At 42.2% G+C, this 21,372-nt stretch overlaps 1 protein-coding gene and 1 pseudogene across 5 annotated transcripts in view; both read right to left on the bottom strand.

Moving 5' to 3' along the window:
- Kcnma1 (potassium calcium-activated channel subfamily M alpha 1) overlaps nt 1-21,372 on the bottom strand; it is a 699,649-nt gene that overhangs the window by 426,481 nt on the left and 251,796 nt on the right. The window lies entirely within an intron of this gene.
- On the bottom strand, nt 18,354-18,438 carry LOC122116619 (annotated as a pseudogene).

Raw genomic sequence — 21,372 nt, 5'->3', positions numbered from 1 at the left:
TCCATCATAAGTGTGCTACTGGAGAGGACAGGAAGCAGGGAGTGCAGCACTCTCCAGATACTGTGTCTGTGCTTGAAGCTTGTCCATACCACCTGGACAGTGGTGTGACCGTCTCAGTCAGGCAGATATGGCTTCCTTCCTGGCTTTACCAATCCCAAGCTAAAAAAATAAACCCTTAAACTCTTCCAGTTTCCTCATTTAAAAATGGGGCAGCCATTGTGTTCTGATGAGAATTAAATGATATGTAACTGAAGTGTTCAATATCAAGCCTGCCACATTTCAAATATCTGGGAAGCTTGGACTTTGTTTTCTCCCCTAGAAGGGAACCTCACTTCCTATCTCTGAACTACACAGCAAATAACAGAATCCTGGTAAGTGCTAAGTTCCTGCATAGCTGCGGAGGACACTTGTGCCACATCCTCAACATTCCCGAGGAATTCAGCCCATACTGCTTCCTGCCTACACGCAGTTTCTGAAAAACCAAGGCAGGGCAGATGCAGCAGAAGGAGTTCAAGGAATCATATTAAAATCTGTGAGTCCAGGCAGCTGTGGTGGTGGATGCCTGCCATCTTAGCATGTAAGAGTTCCAGATGGGATGATCTTAAGTTTCAGAATAGCCTAGGCTATATAACAAGACTCCGTCTTCAAAAAACAACACCAACCTAACAACAGCAACAACAACAAAACCCAACACACATATTCAAGTATCCAAGTTTGATTTAAACTCTCTGGGAGGATTTATACTATCAAGACTGCATCCTATCCAGACCACTGAGAAGTAAAACAAACAAACAAAGAAAAAACAAACCAGGAAAGCAGAAGGCAGGATGCAAACACCTCATTGTTTCAGTGCAGCAAATGGATTCATCCTTTTGCTAAATGTCAAGTTAATATTTCTCTTGGCTCCAGCTGTGTCTCCCCTCCTCGCCTGCCACAGAGAGCCAAGATTCCCAGAGCCCACCTGCCAACAGCCGCCAGCCTCAGCACTGGGAATTGGGGGAAACAGACATGGCTGGCACAGTAAATGCAAACACAACCAGTCTGATTACAGGAGACAGTTTTTGAGTGGAATTATATCCCTTGACAGTCCTAAGCTCTAGCTTTGGGTTGCAGCTCTGGGCTTTTTGGCTATAGCTTGAGCAAGCCAGGGAATGTTACTAACAGTTTCCCCGATCCCAGGCGGAGAATAAACAGGTAAGGAGAGAGAATGACCTTAAGGTCAGTGACTTAAGGTCAGCTGCTTCACAATGTATCTTCCATGAGTGCCTTCTAGGGCCCCTCTCAAACCCTTCCACTATCCACTGAATATCATTCTTGCTCCTTGCCTTGTTGCTCTGCATTGATGCTGGCCCAAACTTTGCTGAGGCTTTGTTGCTTGTACCTGCGTTGTCTCCTTCTTCCCCAAGGATACTGCCCACAGTTCCAGCAATATCTCACCAAATAAAAGATATAAGCCAGGGTTCTTACCAATTCAGAATCCTCCCTTGCTTTCCTCTGGCTTTTACTATAAATACTAAAGACTGAATTTGGTCCCATTCCTCTGAACTCATGTCCAATTCTTACCACCTGTAAAAAATGCTGTCTAGGTTTGTGGACCTTCTTCCCCATTCCTAAATACAGGGTCATTATCTCATTGTGTGGCTAGAGCCTTGCACCTGGCCTGGAATAAGGAATTGCTACATAGCAATTACATTATATGCTCACCTGAGATCTTCCTCCACATTGCTCCCAAGTGTAGGCTTTAGCCTTTCCTTTAAGTAGCTCCTTCCTACATAGTCTGTCTGCTCCATTCATCTGTTTTCACTGTCCAAATCTCACTGTCACTTAGCTCAAGCCCCCGCACCCCAAGTCTCACATTCTTCACAAAACATATTTTGCCTTTCCTAAGTTTCTATTGTGCCTAATTAACTACGTTCCCCATGTGGGGCTTCATAATGGAGGGCTTTAAAATAGCTCCTTAACACTTTGAACCCAATCTCTAAGCATGATTACTAATAAGGTTGCCATCCATTGTAAGTGAAGACATAATATACATAATGTAGTACAGAGTCAGACACACAGGAAGTGTGTGTCTTACAATAGGTTTGGTGATGATGATGATGATGATGATGATGATGATGTGGTGGTGGTGGTGGTGGTGATAATGATGGACAAGGTGTTTGTAAACCCAGGTTTGAGCTTATGCATAGAGAGTGGTTTCACTGGTATTAACACCAGTTGGTGATAATGATGGTGGTGGCGGTCTGGTTTATATCTCATACTCCAAGCTGTCAATCCCTTCTCTGAGATGAAGGACCATTGTTTACTTTATTCTCATAAACTTCAACGCATACAGTTCAAGGCTTGATTTCCAGTGGAAGCTTTATTGGCAATCAACAGCATTGGTCACATGTTGTGAGTGGTAATCATTTTTGTGTGGAAAGATCATTGGATGAGGAACCCGACCCTCGCATTCCATCCTGCTCTCCTACACTTCCTCTGTTGGACATTAATGAATTCTCTAGAACGACCCAAGATTCCACCAGGTGATGTTTCAATTTTGAGATTGTCCATAAAATCAGTCTACACCAAAGTGAGATCAGCCTCCACCTATAAGGACAAATATGGGTTCTCATACTCCAGTAAGCGAATGGTAAGAACTGAGAATCATGGCAGCCAACAAGGAGAGCACCAGCCCTCACTTGCCACAGGCAAGTTTGTTTTAAAGATTCCTCTGGGCAGCACCATGGTTCATATTCCTCTCTCAAAAGTGGGCCAGCAACAGGTGGTAGAGTAAGAGCACCCAGACTGGAGGTGCTTATCAACACTTCTGCATGTCACACCCATGTTTGCTTCTGAATTTATACTGTATGACTTCTACAGCAACTTTTCCTGCTATCCTGACCTCTAGAGGAGCAACACCTCCTAGTCTAGAAAAGCTTGGATCCTAAGCAAAACAGAGAGCTGAGCATCAGATCCTATCAAGTCCCAACCACATCTTCTACCTTTCCCTCTAGAGTGAAAAAGTAGACTTTTTAATAACGTAGGACTGTCTGTAAAGGGTGAAGAAGAGTTTGTGAAACAGCACAACCCATTGGGAGGGGGGAGATCACAGAGGAGAAGGAATTTACTTCTGTATAATATGTGTGATCATAGGCAAGTCACCAACTACTTTCTCTATGCTCCCTAACTATAAAGGAGAATTCTTCTCATCACAGCATTGAAGACAGGTGTTTAGCAGAAGTCAGCTCCTTTTTCCACCCAGAAGACCCTGCAGCAGTGCACAGAGAATAATCTCAGGGTCAGAATGGAGATAACTGGATCATCTCAAACAACTCACATCCTCTCTCTATCTCATTTTCTTCATCTCTAAAATTATCCAGCTCTCCTATGGGTATTGAATCAAACAGTACAAATGCAAAGCATTCGTCAGCACAATGCCTGGCTTACTGCAATCACCCAATAAAGATTCATGGCATCACCTGTGTCACCATCATCATTTAATGATGGAGAAACAGACAAATGATATCACTACTTGCTTTGATTTTTGGCACCGATATATTGACCAACCAAAATCTCAGGTAGGTACATACAAGGCGAAGGGTTGATAATGTCAGGTCCCAAAAAAGGCACAGAAAACAAATCAAACAACAATAAAGGTCAGTTACCTGCTTTGCAGTTTATTCTTGGAAAAGGCTTACAGAATCATCCATTCTCATGTCAGCAAGTGTATACACAGACAGCATTAGTATGAATTCCCACCACAATTAGAAAAACGTGCCAAGGATGATACACTGAGCTGACAGGGTTTAGGCTCAAAGAGAATTTGTGAACATGCAGGTCCCTGTCCATGGTCCTGAAAGAGACAACTGGCCAAAGGCTGGTAGGAGGTCTTTTTTTAATGTGTGTATGGGGGAGGGGAGAGATCCTGCAACCAGATGAAGACTTTATTAATGAAAATAGTATTTAAAAGCTAAGAAGAAAATACACCATTTCTGTGCTACTACTGGGGACTGAAATCAAGGCCTGGATACTGTCCCTTTAGCATTTTTGCTCAAGGTTGGTGTTCTACGACTTGAGCTCCACATTCATTTCTGGTTTTTTGGTGTATGATTATAGAGATAGAAATCTAATGGACTTTCTTGCCCATGTTGGCTTCAAACTGTGATTTTCAGATGTCAACCTCCCAAGGAGCTGGTTTTATAAGCACGTGCCACCAATGCCTTGCTCAAAAATACATATTTAAATGGATAAATGGAAGTCAAAGTTCATATCTTCTAAGAGATTTCCAATACTGTTTGGTTCTATGTTCAAATAAACACTACTGAGAATAAACATGTGTTGGCTTAACTAGGCTTTCTCACTCTTGTAGCCTGATTCCCAATTGAATTTCAAAAACTCACACCTATAATACTAGCTACTCAGAAAGCTGAGCTATGTGAGCTGATACAAAACTTTGGTAAAGTAGAAGGGTATAAAATTAACCCTCAAAAATCAATGGTTTTTTTGTATGCCAATAACAAGAAGAGTGAAGCTGAAATCAGGAAAGCAACTCCTTTTGTAATAGACCACAAAAAATAAAATACCTAGGAGGTAACTAAAGAAGTGAATAACCTCTATGATGAAAACTTTAAAAACCTGAAAAAGGAAATTAAACCAGAACCAAAGAAGTGGAAAAACCTCCCATGCTCCTGGATTGGGAGAATTAACATCGTGAAAATGGCAATACTGCCAAAGGCTATCTACAGGTTTAATGTGATATCCATCAATATCCCAAACTCATTCTTCAATGAAATAGAAGAAACAACCCAAAAATTCATATGCAACAATAAAAGGCCCTGATAGCAAAAACAATCCTTAGCAGAAAGAACAGTGCTGGAAGAATATCAATACCAAATTCCAAACTCTACTACAAGGCCACAGTAATCAGAACAGCTTGGTACTGGCACAAGACAGACCTGAGAACCAATGGAATAGAACTGAAGACCCAGAAATGAACTGACAGATCTATAGCCACCTAATCTTGGATAAGAGAGCTAAAAAAGTATAGAATGGAAGAAAGACGTCCTCTTCAGTAAATGGTGCTGGCAAAATTGATTAAAAACCTGTAGAAAACTAAAGCTAGATCCTTATATATCACCCTACACCAGAATCAACTCCAAATGGATTAAAGACCTCGAAGTCAAAGCAGACACCCTGAAAACATTACAGGTAGCAATAGGAGAAACTCTAGGGTTCCTTGGCACAGGCTGAAATTTTCTTAATAAAGACCCAGAAACACAACAAATCAAAGAAAGGTTGAACAAATGGGATTGCATGAGACTGCAGAGCTTCTGCATGGCAAAGGACATAGCTAGCAAAATCAATAGAAAGCCCACAGACTGGGAGAAGATCTTCACTAGCCATACAACAGACAAGGGTCTCATATCTAAAATATACTTGGAATGCAAAAATTAAATCTTCCAAAAACAAATCCTCAAAGAAACAATCACCCTATTAATAACTGGGTTAAAGATTTAAAAAGAGACTTCTCTGAAGAGGAAATAAGAATGACCAATAGACACATGAAGAAATGCTCAATTTCTCTAGCCATAAAAGAAATGCAAATCAAAACAACATTGAGATTCTACCTCACCCCAGTTAGAATGGCTATAATCAAGAACTCTGATAACAACAGAAGCTGGAGGGGATGTGGCCAAAAAGGAATCCTACTATATTGTTGGTGGAGGTATAAACTTGTTCAACCACTTTGGAAAGCAGTATAGAGATTCCTCAAAAGACTCCACATAATGCTCCCCTATGACCCAGCAATCCCACTTTTGGGCATTTACCCGAATGATCACAAATAAGGCCATACTAAAGCTACCAGCACAATTATGTTTATCACAGCAGTATTCACCATAGCTAAGATATGGAATCAACCCAGATGCCCCTCAGTAGATGAATGGATCAAGAAAATGTGATATATATATATATATATATATATATATATATATATATATGAATTCTATGCCTCCATCAGGAAGAATTACCCATTTGTTAGGAAATGGAAAGACTTGGAAAAAAATATATTAAGTGAAGTATGCCAGACTCAAAAAACATAGTTCCTATAGTTTCCCTTATTTGCAATAACTAGTATATGTCTAGGACAAGCCACAAAGATCTAAATCTATATACATATGACCTTATAAGATGATGCTAAGCAGAATGAATCCCAAGATAGGGACACAAGAGGCTCTATCTTTCTTGCTGTTGGTTTTAATGTACTTATAATGTACTGTTTTTTTTTGTTTCTTTTGTATGTTCTTTCCCCATGTTATAACCCCTGTTTGCACTGTATTTAATTCTGGTGCTGTGCATCTTTTTTTGTACAATTTTAATTGTAAAAATACTGTACAGAGGGGTTACAGTTACACGAGTAAGGTAATGTGTACATTTCTATTGAGCATTGTTGCCTCCTTTGTTTTTCCCCTGCCATCTCTTCCCTCCCACCTTCACAACTACCCCTCCTCCCACCTAAGTTGTAAACTTCTTTTTCAACATAGAGTCTTGTACATCTCATTGCTACAATGGGTCAACCTGTTCCTTATTTCAGTATTTTATTTCCCTTACCCTCCTCAAATTAGAAAAATGTATATACAAGATGCAGGACTCCATGCATCTTGTATATACACTTCTCTAATTCAAAAATATATTGTTTAAAAAAAAAAGAAATCAGAGGTATGAGAATCACAGTTTGAAGACAGCCAGGGCAGGAAAGTCCATGAGATGCTTGTCTCTAATTAATCACCAAAAAGCTATATGTGGAGCTGTGGCTCAAGAGGTAGAGCACAAGCCTTGAGCAAAAAAGCACAGAAACAGGGCCCAAGCACTGAGTTCAAGCCTCAGGATGGCATAAAAACAAAACAAAACAAAAACAAACAAACAAAACAAAAAAAAAAACCCAGCTCTCATTAGAAACCATTGGCTCCTGTTAAGGAGAAAATGTTAACATCTCCCAAAATTCTTATGTCCAACTCTAACCATGTGACAGTATTAGGAGTTGCTAGAGTAAGGTAATGTACTCAAAATGCTGAGAAAGTGCCTGGTATGTAAGTGAGAGCCCAGGAAAAAATATTATTAATATTAATACAATCAGTCCTGTAAATTTAAGGCTTCTATAGCTGGAGATTCAACAATTACAGATAAAACATACACAAAAAATGTGTTTGCATTGATTTCTTAGGCTTTTTTTCTTGTTATTATTCCTTAATAGTATGGTGCCACAAGTATTTGCATGCCATTAACATCAAACTAGATACTGTAAGTACTCTAGAGATAATTTGAAGTATATGAGAAGATATGTGTAGATTATATGCCAAAAAAGATGTCAGATTATATAAGGGACTTGAACATATTTGGATCTGGGATCTGCAAGAGATCCTGGAACTAACATCCATGGAAACAGACTGATGGCAGAAATTGTTTTGGTAGTTATTAGTATTGCTCCAAATTAGGCTTAACACAGAAGGAATCCTTTCTCTCCCTCCTACCATCTTGTTTTGCATTCTCTAATACGTAGTCCCTCAATCCCCCTCCTCAGTAAATTGTGAGCAGGTAATATATGAGTTGAGAGAAGTGTGTTTTATTTATTCTCTTGTTCATTTCATCATAAAAAGAGTTCAGAAATTTTTAGTAATAAAAAGCCACAACTTGCCTAAAAGCTGTGACATAGTTACTTGCCTTTCATCATATCACAACAGAGCTGCTCTCTGCCTCCTTCCTCATCATACGCAGTGCCATCCCGACTTGCATCCTACCCCCTCTATCAGCCTCTGGAAGATCCCAGGGAGCCCCAGGGCTCTTACAGGCTGTTAAGATCACCAAAGCCAAGATCTCAATTGGCTCACTCCTTTGAAGAATGTTTGATGTTGGCTTAATATTGCCAACCGTGACCCAGAAACTCCAGGGACCCCTATGGAAATAAACCAATGGCAAAAATCTCCCCATATTCTGAACTCAAAAACTTTCCTGAACACTGTCAGACACCTTAGTTCCTTAATCATCTTACTAACCCTCAAAAGGAGGGAGTGCGGTGGTTGCCTCTCTGTAATCCTAGCTCTTCAGGAGACTGAGATCTGAGGATCTCTGTTTGAAGCTAACCTGAGCAGATAAATCTAAGACTATTATTCCAGTTAGCCAGCTAAAAGCCAGAAGTAGAGGTGTGACTCAAGTGGCAGAGCATCAACTTTGAGAGAAAAATCCAGGCAAGAGTGAAAGGCCATGAGTGCACTGAGTGTAAGCCCCAGTACACACACACACACACACACACACACACACAGTAGAGTCTCACACACACACACACACACACAGTAGAGTCTCTCTCTCACACACACACACACACACAGTAGAGTAGGATAGGAGAGCGGAGGGGAGAGGAAGGTAGAGTAGAGTAGAATACAGGCAGAAGGGGTCCAGAGACTGATGTAGCTTACTAAATTACACAGCCGCTAGTGCATGGCAAATCTAGGAAAGTTCTGGCTGGCTTTTTAGGAAGTAGGGTTTAGTGGGAAAAGCAATCAGAAAGAATATCATTGAATCTCAGCTCTGTTACTTGTTACTTATATGACTTGCAGAAGATAACTTCCGCTAGGAGGATTGATTTTCCTCATCTGTCAACTGAAATAGTTCTGTCCACTCAGGGTGCTAGAGGGTGAATAACAATCCGGGAGACTTCTGAGTCTCTCAGAAATAGAAAGATGCTCTCATTTGTCAGTGCTATTGCTTGGCCTGCCTTATTTTCTCTCCAACAACAACACACCATACCACCCGAAACCTAGACTAAAAGGGGCATCAGCAGACACTGCCTCCAACCATATTCCAGGGCACTATGTGCTCTGCCAGCCCCAGGCCTGAACCACAGAGAGCTCAGTTATCATGGATGATTCACACAGAACACTTTTAAATCCCATGATGCACCTCCAGAGGAATGCTCCTAGGCCTCTGAAAACTGACTGGGAGTTCTGTGCATTAGGAACATACTAACAATGAGTAATAACTTCTTATATCCTTATGCTTAATTTCTACAATATTGCTTTATGGTATATTGGCACTGTGGCAATAGTAGGTCAGTAAAGACATCTCCATCTCCATACAACACCATTCTTGTCTAGTTGGCAAATCCAGTGAGGGAAAAACTGATGCTGAAGCAGGAAGCAATGAAAGGCACTTTCTAATGATCAGTATTCACATTTATTTAATAAATACAGAGATAATCAAGAAGACAGACAACCTGTCTCTGTTCCGAAATTTCCCTAGGGAATGATTCAAAGCCGTAAAGAAATAAATTGTGGATTATCTGCTCATTTGGCTTATCCAAACTGCTACTTCTTTCCCTTAATGGATAATCAAGAGATAGCTACAATTAACTGAATGCTGGCTTGTACCCAGATGGGATGCACGTAAGTCTACACATATTGACAGAACCAAGGATGCCTTTTCAGTCCCTGGAAAGACAATTCAGAACATGACACAGGCCTTCTTGTCAATGAGGGCATGTCCCAGTGTGGGAGACAGGTGAGCGAATTGCAGATGGAACAGTGTGATGGACTGGGTGCTGGGGATTGGGAAGCACAGATGCAGAGTGTTTTCCCTGAATGGGGGGTTTAAAGCTAAGACCCAAAGGGTGCACAGGATTGGCTAGGGAAAGGGGAGGAAAATGAGAGGAAGTTGCTCTGGATCAGGACAACATGGGGGCAAAAAGTCTTATTTGTAACAGAGCTCAGGGACCTTACTTAGTTCAGACATTGATGCCATAGTACAACAATGCCGTAAATACCAAACCTCCAGCCATTTGCCCAACATTATTCTTTGCTTGGACAAGAACCGAGGGAGCTGCTGCCACCTTCTGCCAGCAGCACTGGTGCCAGGTGAGCGATTCTGTTCAGGGATCGTTTGATGATTCGGGGTCTCCTGAAGACTCAGCTCAGAAACTCCACCTTCCCTCCTGTTGCTGTCACCTTAGCTGCCTTCATCAGCCTCCCACTGTGGGGAGATGATCAGGTCTACCATCTGCCTCCCTCCTCAGAGCATCAGATATGGCTCACAGGGGATTTAAGGGAAATGCAGGTGGAGCTAGGAGACTTTTGGAGTGACAGGGAACTAGGAGACACCATGGGATCAGGGCAAGGAAGTCAGAGGGATTGAAAGAAGAGAAACTGAAACCAGAAAAATCACACACGGCTCTCCGAAGAAAATCCTTTAGTCAGTCTGATTCAGACCAATGCAGAAAAATAGTAGCCTGATTGAGCAATGAGCCTGGGAGTTGGTTGCATTAAGACAACTTTGCTAGTTTCAACAGTGAAACAAAGAACCAAGTCTAAGTGTGGAGGTGGTTTGCCCAGAGAACACACATTTATTTAAGTAAAACACTGCTCTTGGCCAGCTAATACAGGCTAATACAAACCTTTATAAAAATAAATTAGAAAACCATGTTTTTAGTTTTTTGTATGTCTTGTGTGGGCACTAGGGGTTGAATTCAGGCCCCAGGTGGTGTTCTTTAGGATTTTTGCTCAAGGCTGGCACTCTACCACTTGAGCCACAGCTCCACTTCTGGTCTTTTGGTGGATAACTGGAGACATTGTAACAATGAGATGTACAAGACACTGTTGAACAACAAACTTTACAGTTTAGGCAGGGATGGGGGTGGGGGATAAAGGGGTGGGGGAGTGGAGGTGTGGGGGTGTGTAGTTGTGGAAGTGGGAGGGAAGGAAGGGGAAAAACAAAGGAGGAGGCAACAATGTTTGATAAGAAATGTACTCATTACCTTGCTCATGTAACTGTAATCCCTCTGTACAGTATTTTCACAATAAAAAATTTATTAAAAAAAGTCTCACAGACTGTCTTACCCAGACTGGCTTAGAAGTGTGATCATCAGATCTCAGCCTCCTGAGTAGCTAGGACTAGAGATATGAATCATGGTTCCTGGAAGAAATACTTATTTTTATCCTGTTTCCTACCTGGAACTCCAGGATAGCCCCTTCAAGTCAGGGAAGGTCTCAATTCTACCATCCAGTTCCAGAAGGTAAGATAGCAATAATAGAAAATAGATGGTAAAGGACGAGCTGTGAGTTCTATTATCTGGAACCACTTTGCACAGAGGTTAGCTTCTCTCTTGATAAATTAATTAACTTACTTTTGTGTCAAAATTGTAATCACTACATTGCAATGAAATGGCATTCTTTCTAGGCCTCAAATCAGGCTCAAAATGATGACCAGAGGACCACTGCACTTGCTGAAGACCCAGGCTCCCGAAAAGGCCTCTCCAGTACCCCTTGCATTCCAGAACAGTGCAGATGAGCTATTTCTTGGACTACCTTCAGGTGCTAACCATGAATTCTGCAGCTGCTGAAGTGTCACCTGATGGAGCATGCTTTCTAGCAGTGAAGGTGAAGCACAACTGTCTCATCTTCCTACTTCTGAAGCTAAGCAGGGAGTTCCCTGTGTGGTGAAACTTGGGTCTTCATGTCGCCATTGTCTGAAGTACACGGTAGGATTTCAATGCTTGCATTGGTTGAATGCATAAACAAATGACAGCAGCCCATTAGAGGAACTGCTGAAACAATGTCAACTGAGCCCCAAGAAAATGGCTTTATCTTCTTCTGACATCTGGTCAGTTATTACTTAACATCAAGCATTCTCTATGGAAGATTCACAACTTACACACCTGTCTGCACCCATAACCATTTTCCTTTGTTTTCTTTTGCTTATTTTTCTCTGAGATATTGTTTTTCCACCCGACAGGTCAACATTTTACTTGGAAATGCATTGTCTTTCACATACGGGATGAAGTCCAAAGGCAGTGGGTTTTTGTCTCATTCATTCACTGCTTAGTAATGGCCCACAGAAAGAGTTCGCTACATATTTTCGGAGCGTTTTTACTAAAACTTAATCTAAATATAAATTATGAGACACATTTCCACTCCTGATACCAAGGATCTTTATGTATGTAAATTATTTTAAAAATTAAGAAGTATTTGAAGATGCTTATTCAGAATAAAAACATTAGTTAGTTTCATCTTGCTTTTTACAAACTCTCTAAAAACAAAGCTTATAACCTTTTCAGCTTTGTTACATCATCATCTTCATCATTACCAGCATCACATCATTATTTACAAATACAGAAGTCATCTACCAACCTCTTGCTGGGTACAGGGTACAGTGCTTGGGGAACATAAAATAAATGGGATGCTGAGGTCCTTGCCCTCAACCATGTATCTAATGGAAGCATTAAGGCCTACTACCTTGTGAAATGTCCGTAGAGCACCAAAAGAGAGAGAGGCTCAGTCAGTGCTATCTGACAGGAATAAAATAAGGAGAGCTACAGAGATCATTTAAAAGTGTCTAGCAGAACATCAAAAAATAACAAGGAACAGGTGAGGCTAACTTCAATATGTTTCATAACCTAATATCCCAAACAATACCATTGCCATGTATAGTCAATATTTTTAAATTTTTGCTAATGAGATTCACTTTTGGAAATTAGTTTGGGAATATACATATATCATAGCAACATCTTCACTCAAACAAACCAGATTTCAAGTGTCCACTAACCAGATATGGCTAGTGGCCACATTGTGTATCTCCCTTAACATGTTTTTAGAGTACAGGAGTAGAGATCATCTCAGTGGGCTTCTAAAGTTTCATTCATCCTCCCTTTTCCTTATCCATCTTCTCCATCCCTGCTCCACCATGTAGAAACAATGGTGGTGAACACAGGAGTTACACAGGTGTCCCACCCACTGAATCTATATTTCTCTTGGTTGCCTTGGGGAGTTAGGAAAGGAAAAAATGCCATCCCACTGCTAATCAGAGATCTAGGTCTTTGCCCACAAGCACTAAGATTCCTCTGGTCACAAAAGCAAAGGGTATTCAGACTCTAGGCAACCCTGGGAACTGAAGAGTCATTCTCCTATCTTGCTTGCATCTGATTCATCTCGAGAGAATTTTTATCAAGGTACTGCAAGCACACTTTCCTCTCCCAGATTTAGACTTGATTTTCTAGAGAGAAGTGTAGGGACTTGGGCACATTTTAAAAGTCTCCTAGGTGAGTCTCATACGTATCTAGAACTGAGCACTGCTGGGCTGGGGTATCACACTTCAGGCAAGAGAGAAAAAAATGGCCCATTAGCTATCCATGTCATTACTTACAGTGCTACTCCTCATGCTCATCCTAGGTCCATACTATAAAAATTTGTGATAGATATCACTAAGTCCAGTTTCCAAGTGAGAAAAACAAGGCTCTGAGAGGCTGAGTGATGTTTCCAATCACAACTCGCAAAACAAGAAACTCAGAACTAGATCAGGTCTGACGTCAAGCACTGTACTCAACCTTTCTCAACACCTGTTAGTGTCTCATTATCATCATCTCCTTCTCTCTCTCTGCTCTCCCAGTCTTAGTTCAAGGTAGATACAGGGATGCGAATGGGTAGATGAAGATGATGAGGTGAAAAGGTATAAGATAAATTTGGGAAAAGTAGAATAGGTACAGGAGTGAAAGAGGAATACCTTTCTTAGATATCTCCTGGGAGATTTGGCAAGCACTGGAGAGATTTAGTACAGACACAGCATGGGAAATAGGGAACCCACACTGACCACTATATTGCTTGGCAGCATTACAATGATATGGTGATGAGTAGAAAAAAAATTCATACCTATTTTCAAGAACCTTCTCTACTTATCAGAGAACAAGCTGGAAAGAAGGCCAGAAAGTAGAATATAAAGAATAAAAAGGGGTGAGCATGGTGTCTCACACTTGTAAATTGCAACTACTCAGCAGACAATACTAGGATCATAAGCCAAGGCCAGCATGGGAAAAAGCTATCCAAAAAAGAAATGCAAAGCAAAATGGTCTGAAGGCATGACTCAAGTGGTAGAGCACCTACCTAGTTAGCCTGAAGATCTAAGAGTTCAATCCTGAGTATTTTTAAAGGGGTAATGTTATAAACAAAGAGAAACTGTATTTTTTTTTAGATTTTAAACCTTGTAAAATCACTAAATAGTAAAAATATTAACTCATTTATTTCTTTAAAAATTTTAAGGGAAAGAAAGAAGAAAAAAACATCTGGCAATGCTGGAAAAGAAATCAATCTTGCCTGACAGTATTTAAATTGAATGTCTATGAGCATGGCCCATAATTTTTAGTGAAAGTAGAAACTATTAAAAAGTCAATGTGCGAGATTAAAATTTAGAATGCTATTTTAATAATACTGAATTCTACTCAATTTCAAATGGCTGTCATTTTTAAGCTCCACCAATTTGAGAACACTTGATTGATAGCACTGGGTGCTGAGTGATAGAAAGCTGAATTTGGCAGGTCCAGATTGACGAGTACAGCCAGAAAGGAGATGAATGGTCATTCTCAAAGAACACTGCACACCCAGACGACACACCACATATAATTCTGTTTTCCTGTCTGTTGAATGGGACTAGAAATACCTGCCCTAGTAGGATCAAATGCGAGAGGGGCTGAATAAGCCAACATTCAAGGCATACTACCGTGATGGTCAAAAACACACCATACATCTGCTCCTGTGGGACTCTGATTAATGGGCCACATCTCCTTCTGAAAGCTTTCTTCCTCTGTCTTCTAAGAGAGTCAATCAACAAGCAATTGGAATACTCGGTGGCAGGATGGAGGCAGACTGGGGATGTTCTGGAATCCAGAGGCAAGTCATCTGTTACCCTCAGTAGACTACTCACTCTAAGACTGGGCTTTTCTCTGTGTATCTATATCTAGTGTTGTGCTCCCTGAAGAGTAGAGACTTAATAAACATTGCATTTCCTTTCATCAACATATTCCTTTGCCCATGGGTGCTGCTCTCAATTGGGTCAACCAAAAATGTTCACCAAATTTCACTCATCAGAGTATTGAATAAAAAGAAAACCCCTGCCCCTCCCTGGGGCAGGGGTGTCATTAAAATCATTAAAACTTTATCTTGAGAAACCAGTTTTGAGAAACCAGTTTAACACCTTCCTCATTGGTTATCATTGTGGTGGTCAATTTTAGTACTACCAACAAATTCTTTACATCTTAAGCCAAGTCAGGAGGACAACTCTCTGAAACCTTTGAAGTTAGGCTAAGCCTAACATGACACATCAATGAATATGGCATATGTCAGCTTTTGACTGAAAGTTCAAAGCTATGTACAACTCCATATCCTCTTCTCCTGGTACAGGAGAAATGAAGGCCTTAGCCAGGCACCAGTGGCTCACACTTGTAATCCTAGATATTCAGGAAGCTGAGATCTGAGGGTCACGGTTTGAAGCCAGCTGGGGCAGGAAAGTCTATGAGACTCTTATCTCCAGCTAACTACTTAGAAAAAGCTGGAAGTGGTGCTGTGGCTCAAGTGGTAGAGCACTTGCCTTGAGGAAAAGGAGCTCAGGGACAGTGTCCCAAGTCTAGAGTTCAAGCACCAGGACTAACAAAAAAAAAAGGCCTTAGGATGAGGGAAATACAGATTCCAGATCAAGCTTAACAGAAGGAATGACTCTACCAAGGGGTACAGAGCATTTTGTTTTTTTCTTTAAGCAAGCTGTGATATTGGGGTCTTTTGTTACTGGAGCCTATCCTTAGTAATAAAATATCAACAAATACATCAGTAAAAACTGCTGCAAACGTCTGTAAGAAAAGATGAGCTAGGGGCTGGGAAGGTGGCTCAGTGGTAGAGCGCTTGCCTTGCATGCATGAGGCCCTGGGTTCGATTCCTCAGCAACACATAAGCAAAAAGAAAAAAGCCGGAAGTGGCGCTATGGCTCAAGTGGTAGAGTGCTAGCCTTGAGCTGAAGAGCTGAGGGACAACGCCCAGGCCCAGAGTTCAGGCCCCATGACTGGACCCCTCCCCCCAAAAAAAGAAAAGATGAGCTAGAAGGACCTTGAGAATGAAGGCACAAGATTCTTACCATATTTTGATGAAACAGACTTTCCTTTTCTTTGTTTTCTTGAAGATTTCCTCCATTTGGATACTCTAAGAATATCATTCCATTTCTAGAAGACCCTGAGTAAGATATATTTTGGTCCCTGTGGAAATGGTGCAAGGCAGGCCCAGGCTGGACCCCTAGTTCAATACCATGTCATAGCCAACACCCAGGGATAACAAGCCTAATCCAGGCCTCGGTCTGAGCCTCTAGCAGCACTGAGCTGAAAGACCCTACCTACAGCTAGAGCCCCTTGTAGGTCCTAAACCCCTGTTACTTATGTATCCCCTTTAGATTAACTCCCTGTTCAACTCAATACCTCCTTTGGGGGTTGTTCACATGCTCTCACCTACAGAAAGCCCACTGTAGACTCCAGTCCATTTGCTTCTCTGCTCAAGCCACTGGCTCTGATCCCATCTTTCTGTGATGATCAGATTTCGGTCACTGGGATAAAATGCCTGACCCAAAAAGTGAAGGGAGGAAGGATTTATTCTGGCATACAGTTTCAGAGTTTCAATCTATAGTTCTTGACCCCTGATTCTGGGGCCATTGTAGCATATCATGGGGGTATGTGGCAGAAGCCGCTCACCTCATGGTAGACAAGAAACAGAGAGAAAGCAACAAAGAGGTGTCCACGGGTGACAAGATAGAGCCCTCAAGGACACACCCCTACTGACCTATTTCCTCCAGCTAAGCCCCACTTCCTAAGGTTCCTGAAGGCTCCAGAAATTCCCAGAAAGTGCCACCACCTGGGGAACCAAGCCTTCAATACAGTACAGGAGCCATAATCCAAGCCATTATCCAAGCCATAATTCCATGTGACATTTAGCCACCCATGATAGGAATAGTGTTAGCTCCTTCACCCAGGTGAGTTGTGCCTCTTCCAGGAGGGGTGAAGTTCTGATTTTTGCGAGCCTCATTTGTGAAATAGATCCTGGTTCTGACCACTTGGAGCTCCCACAGATAGCAGATGAAGCAACGAATCTGAAGCGTGTCTCCTCAGGTGCCTGACACATTATAGGTGCTCAAGAACTGTGTGACTCGGTTAGCAGCTCTTCTTTTAAGCAAAAAGGTTGAGCTCAGAGGGTGTTCCAGCTTATCCCTTCCCAGGGAACAGTATATGTGCTCCAGAGATGTGGCTAATGCTTACATTATCCCTGGGAGCAATATTTCCTCTAAGCAGATAAAAACTTGATACGGGATGGGAAAAAAATAGCTTACTCCATTTACAGTGCAACATAGATACGGATGCAGTATGTAAATAGATTAAGGATGCATCTGTGGTACTAAAAAATCTCATCGGGGGAGTCATTAGGAAAACAAAATATTTGCAAGGTATATGTGAACACTTGGGCACAGTTGAGAAATACTGGTCTAAAGATGGCTCAGATCCAAACATAGGCAGGTTGAGGGTCAGTCTCCACCCTCCACCGAGCCCCTTCTTCCCTACCTCACACTTCTCTCATGTCGCTCTCAAATCAATAAAATGACATTTTGAAAAAAATTCTGTCAAGTCCACATCCCTTCTTCCTCCACCCCCTTTTCTGGCCTCTTTGCTCCTTGGATGATCTAATCTGCTGTTCCCCTGGGATGGAAGCTGTGCTGTCAGCTGCACAGAAAGCAGGCATCTGAGAGACTTGGGTCTTGATTTTCCAGACATGACAGATGGGGATGTGTTTGTACCACCTCCGGCCACATGGAAAGGCGACAGAGCTGAGGGCTCCGCCTCTCCCACCTCCGATACCAGGTCACTTCAGATTAGCATCTTTTTTTAGCATATTTTTCTTTACTTTTCTTTTAACCTTATTATTATTATACCGGAATTTACAATTACATGATTTAGGTATGAAGTACATTTCCTTCAGTGCAGTGTCACCCCTTCCCTCCCTCTCTCCCAGTCCCTCCCTCCCATTTCCACCCATGGGTTGTATAGTTCACTTTCATCGATCTCCAGTGAGTTCCACTGCTGGGCTTTCCCACAGGTTGTGTGTCCTCTCCCACCTTCCCAAAGAGACAGAAGAATAAACCATATGTATAAAGAAAACAAAAAGTCAGGCACTGGTGGCTCATGCATGTAATTCTAGCTACTCAGGAGGCTGAGATCTGAGGATCGTGGTTCAAAGCCAGCCTGGGCAGGAAAGTCTGAGAGACTCTTATCTCCAATTAACAACAAAAACTAGAAGTGGTACAGTGGCTCAAGTGATAGAGTGCTCGCCTTAAGCTGAAGTGCTCAGGGACAGCACGCAGGACCAGAGTTAAAGCCCCATGACTGACAAAAACAATCATATAAAAAGAAAACTAAAGCACCACAAAAAGGAAAACAAAAGACATGGCTTGCTACCTCATCTCAGAGGTATATATAGGTATAAAATTCTATACAAATACATAGGTATTGTGCATTTGTGTTTCTCCTCTGTGGGTAAACATGATGGTTAGATGCCTTAACTGTCTGTGTATTGTCAGGCCCAAGGCCCCCTTCCATCCTTGTTTAGAGGAGTGCTAAACCAGAATAGCATCTTAAGTCAAGGAATATGCCTACAACTTTAACAGAACAAAATGTGAGGATTCCAGGTGCATCTGAGCCTTGGCTACTTTGTTGAGCTGCAGAGGGATTTCTAGCCTGCCTGTCATAGCAGATACAAAGTCCGATAGTTATGCTCCCGCCTTCCTTGCAGCTGTGGCAATGGACAGCTGGTCACGGTACATGCTCTGAAGATGCACAATGAGGAAAAGGAGGGAACAATTTGCCCTAGCGCTGCCCTCACCATTTCTTTCTACCTGGAAATAGACCCACAGCCTGAAACTGCCCATCCATCAAAGAGTTGAGAGTATCTGAACTAGAGATGTCAATCCTGGCATGATAAAAGAGCCTGGCTCATCACCAGTTCAAACCTACTACACCTAGGCTTCTTGTTGGGGAAAATATGCTCTTCCATTACTAAAGTCTAATCAACACTGACGTCAAGAGTGAGAAGCATAATACTCACCCACCTACCTCCCTGAGCCTCTTTACAAACACATCCCTCTTGTAAGAGAGAGTGCCAGGGCCTCTCAATGTCTTACAGCTGGAGACTCAGAGGTGCTCTCTCACACTTTAGTGTCATGGCCTTTTTGCCAGCAGCTCAGCAACTGGGCTCTGAAAGTCAAGTAGACCTGGTTTCTAACCCAATTTCCCTCATGTAAATTGAGCCTTATATAAGACAGTTTACTTTTCTGAGTGCTCAGTGTTTTAACTATAACATGATATTGACAATGATCTTAATTTACAGGATTGCTGCAAAGACATATGTCAAGATCATATGTCAAAGCCTGGCACCAGTCTCAATACTTATTAGCTATCATGATGCTTTTCTACTTGCACATTTGTCTCCTTCTAGGAGTTTGTCTGTCTCATTTCCTGACTTGTTGTCTACGTTTCCTTGTTCCCACATCTCTGGCTCTCTCCTCTTTTCTCTTTTTCTCTTCCTCCATTTCTCTGCATGTGTCTCTAATTGGCTCTTTCTCCCTCACTACTCATTCCCATTCATTTTCACTGTGGAAAAACACAGCAATTCACCCCGTCTGGCCAGTGCTCTGGAGGCCGTCTCCCTCATACGTATTAGCATGAGGTCCCCAAACACAATGGCCTGGGCTTCCGTGGAAACAAGGCTTCTTGCTGCTGCATTTGGCTGAAATTGTGGTCTCAGAGAACAAGAAGGATTTATCAGCCACAAACCTCTAACCTTAAAGGCCTCAAGGTCTAGCACCTGAGGCTGAAGCTTCTTAGCTGCAATTCGTGTCCCTGCAGATCCTGCAAAGGCAGGAGAGCGCCCAAAGTTTGTATCCTGTTCCAACTCTGAATCAGAAATCAGATCTAAGTGCTGGAGGCTGCCAGAACCTCATCGCCCCCTCTTGTACAGGGACTCTCCTGAACAAGCTGGCATTGCCATTGGGCATTAACTGGAGACCAGAATACAGCAACTTTAAAAATCAAACAGCAAGAAAATGGTTAAGAGAAAGTTGGCTTGTTTATGCTCCAGAAGAGGCGCCATGGAATTCTGTCTTCTATCTTATCCAGAGACAAGCCCTTGGCTGTCATCACAGCTCATTGGGAAAGGTGTCCCTGGGGCCCCGCAGTGCCCGAGTGACTGTCACAGAGATGGAAGGGGCATGGTGGCCCACTGCAAGGAGAAGTTGCCAAAAGGTGGGGTTCATAGCAGATAGAGGAGCTCAACAAAAGAGGGTCTGCTGCTTGTCACAGGACTGCAGACCTTTCTGGATGTATTTATCAGCTAAGTCTGAGATTGGTGGAAGGAGTCACACAACATCCAGCATCGTTCCTGCCTCCCAGTCTGGCCTGCACCATGATTCCTTGGACCAGTGTGATCCAACATCATTCCTGCCTCCCAGTCTGGCCTGCACCAGGATTCCCAGGACCAGTGTGATCCAACATTGTTTCCGCCTCCCGGTCTGGACTGCACCAGGATTCCCGGGACCAGTGTGGAATGTGGTATGGTCAGAGATGGACAACTCTCCCTGGAAGAGCCTTCATGAACCATGGTCATCCTCCATTCCGTTTGCCTCTGTAGGCTCCCTCTATTCCACTTTCCCCTCAAGTGAGGGAGACAGCTCATCTCACAGCCCCCATAGTGGATGGTGACTGACTGATGATCAAATGTACTTCCTGAGTGCCAAGCTGTTTCATGGCTACTCACTAAAGCCTCACAGCTACCCCAAGGGATGATCCACCCTCATTTCATCTCACAAATGGCCAACAGGAATCCAAGGTCATACAGGTATTAAATGGCAGGGACCAGTTCACATTTTAGTTCTTTCCCTTTCATAACAACAACAGCAAAAATAGGTGTGTGTGTGTGTGTGTGTGTGTGTGTGTGTGTGTGTGTGTGTGTGTGTACACCTATGTGTATCTGTGAGTGCCAGGAACAAGTCTTGAACTCAAGGCCTCACTCTCTCACTTGGCCTTTTTGCTTGAGCCACAGCTCTGACTTTTTTCCTTGGTTAGTTAGAGGTAAGAGTCTCATAAAGTTTTCTACTTGGGCTGATTTTTAAACCTTGATTTTCAAATCTCAACCTTCTGAGTATCAGGATTACATGCATAAACTACCAGTGAGCAGCCAAAATAGCTTTTTAATGATTAAAGTTGTAGGAATTACTAAACAGCAGCCACTGTGCTAAGTCCTTTGTATACATCAGCTCATTTGCTCTCACTTAAGTCTAAGAGGCAATAACTATGCCTGTCCTACAAATGGAAAGAGAAGCCAAGGGAGATTCAGAAATTTGCCAAGTGCATCAGTGAAACAAAACCCTAAGAGCACAGAGACTCTAGGACTCTGCTCTTTGCAATGGTCAAGGCTTTCTACTCTTATAAGGCATATCTTAATTTGTAGATTAAATCTATAAATTAAATCACCATTACCAACCACTTCCCTATGAGCCACA

This window comes from Dipodomys spectabilis, unplaced genomic scaffold (assembly GCF_019054845.1).
Source record: "Dipodomys spectabilis isolate Male_0828 unplaced genomic scaffold, ASM1905484v1 ptg000136l, whole genome shotgun sequence".
In the NCBI taxonomy this organism is placed as follows: domain Eukaryota; kingdom Metazoa; phylum Chordata; class Mammalia; order Rodentia; family Heteromyidae; genus Dipodomys; species Dipodomys spectabilis.
This window is presented reverse-complemented; position numbering and strand designations above follow the sequence as displayed.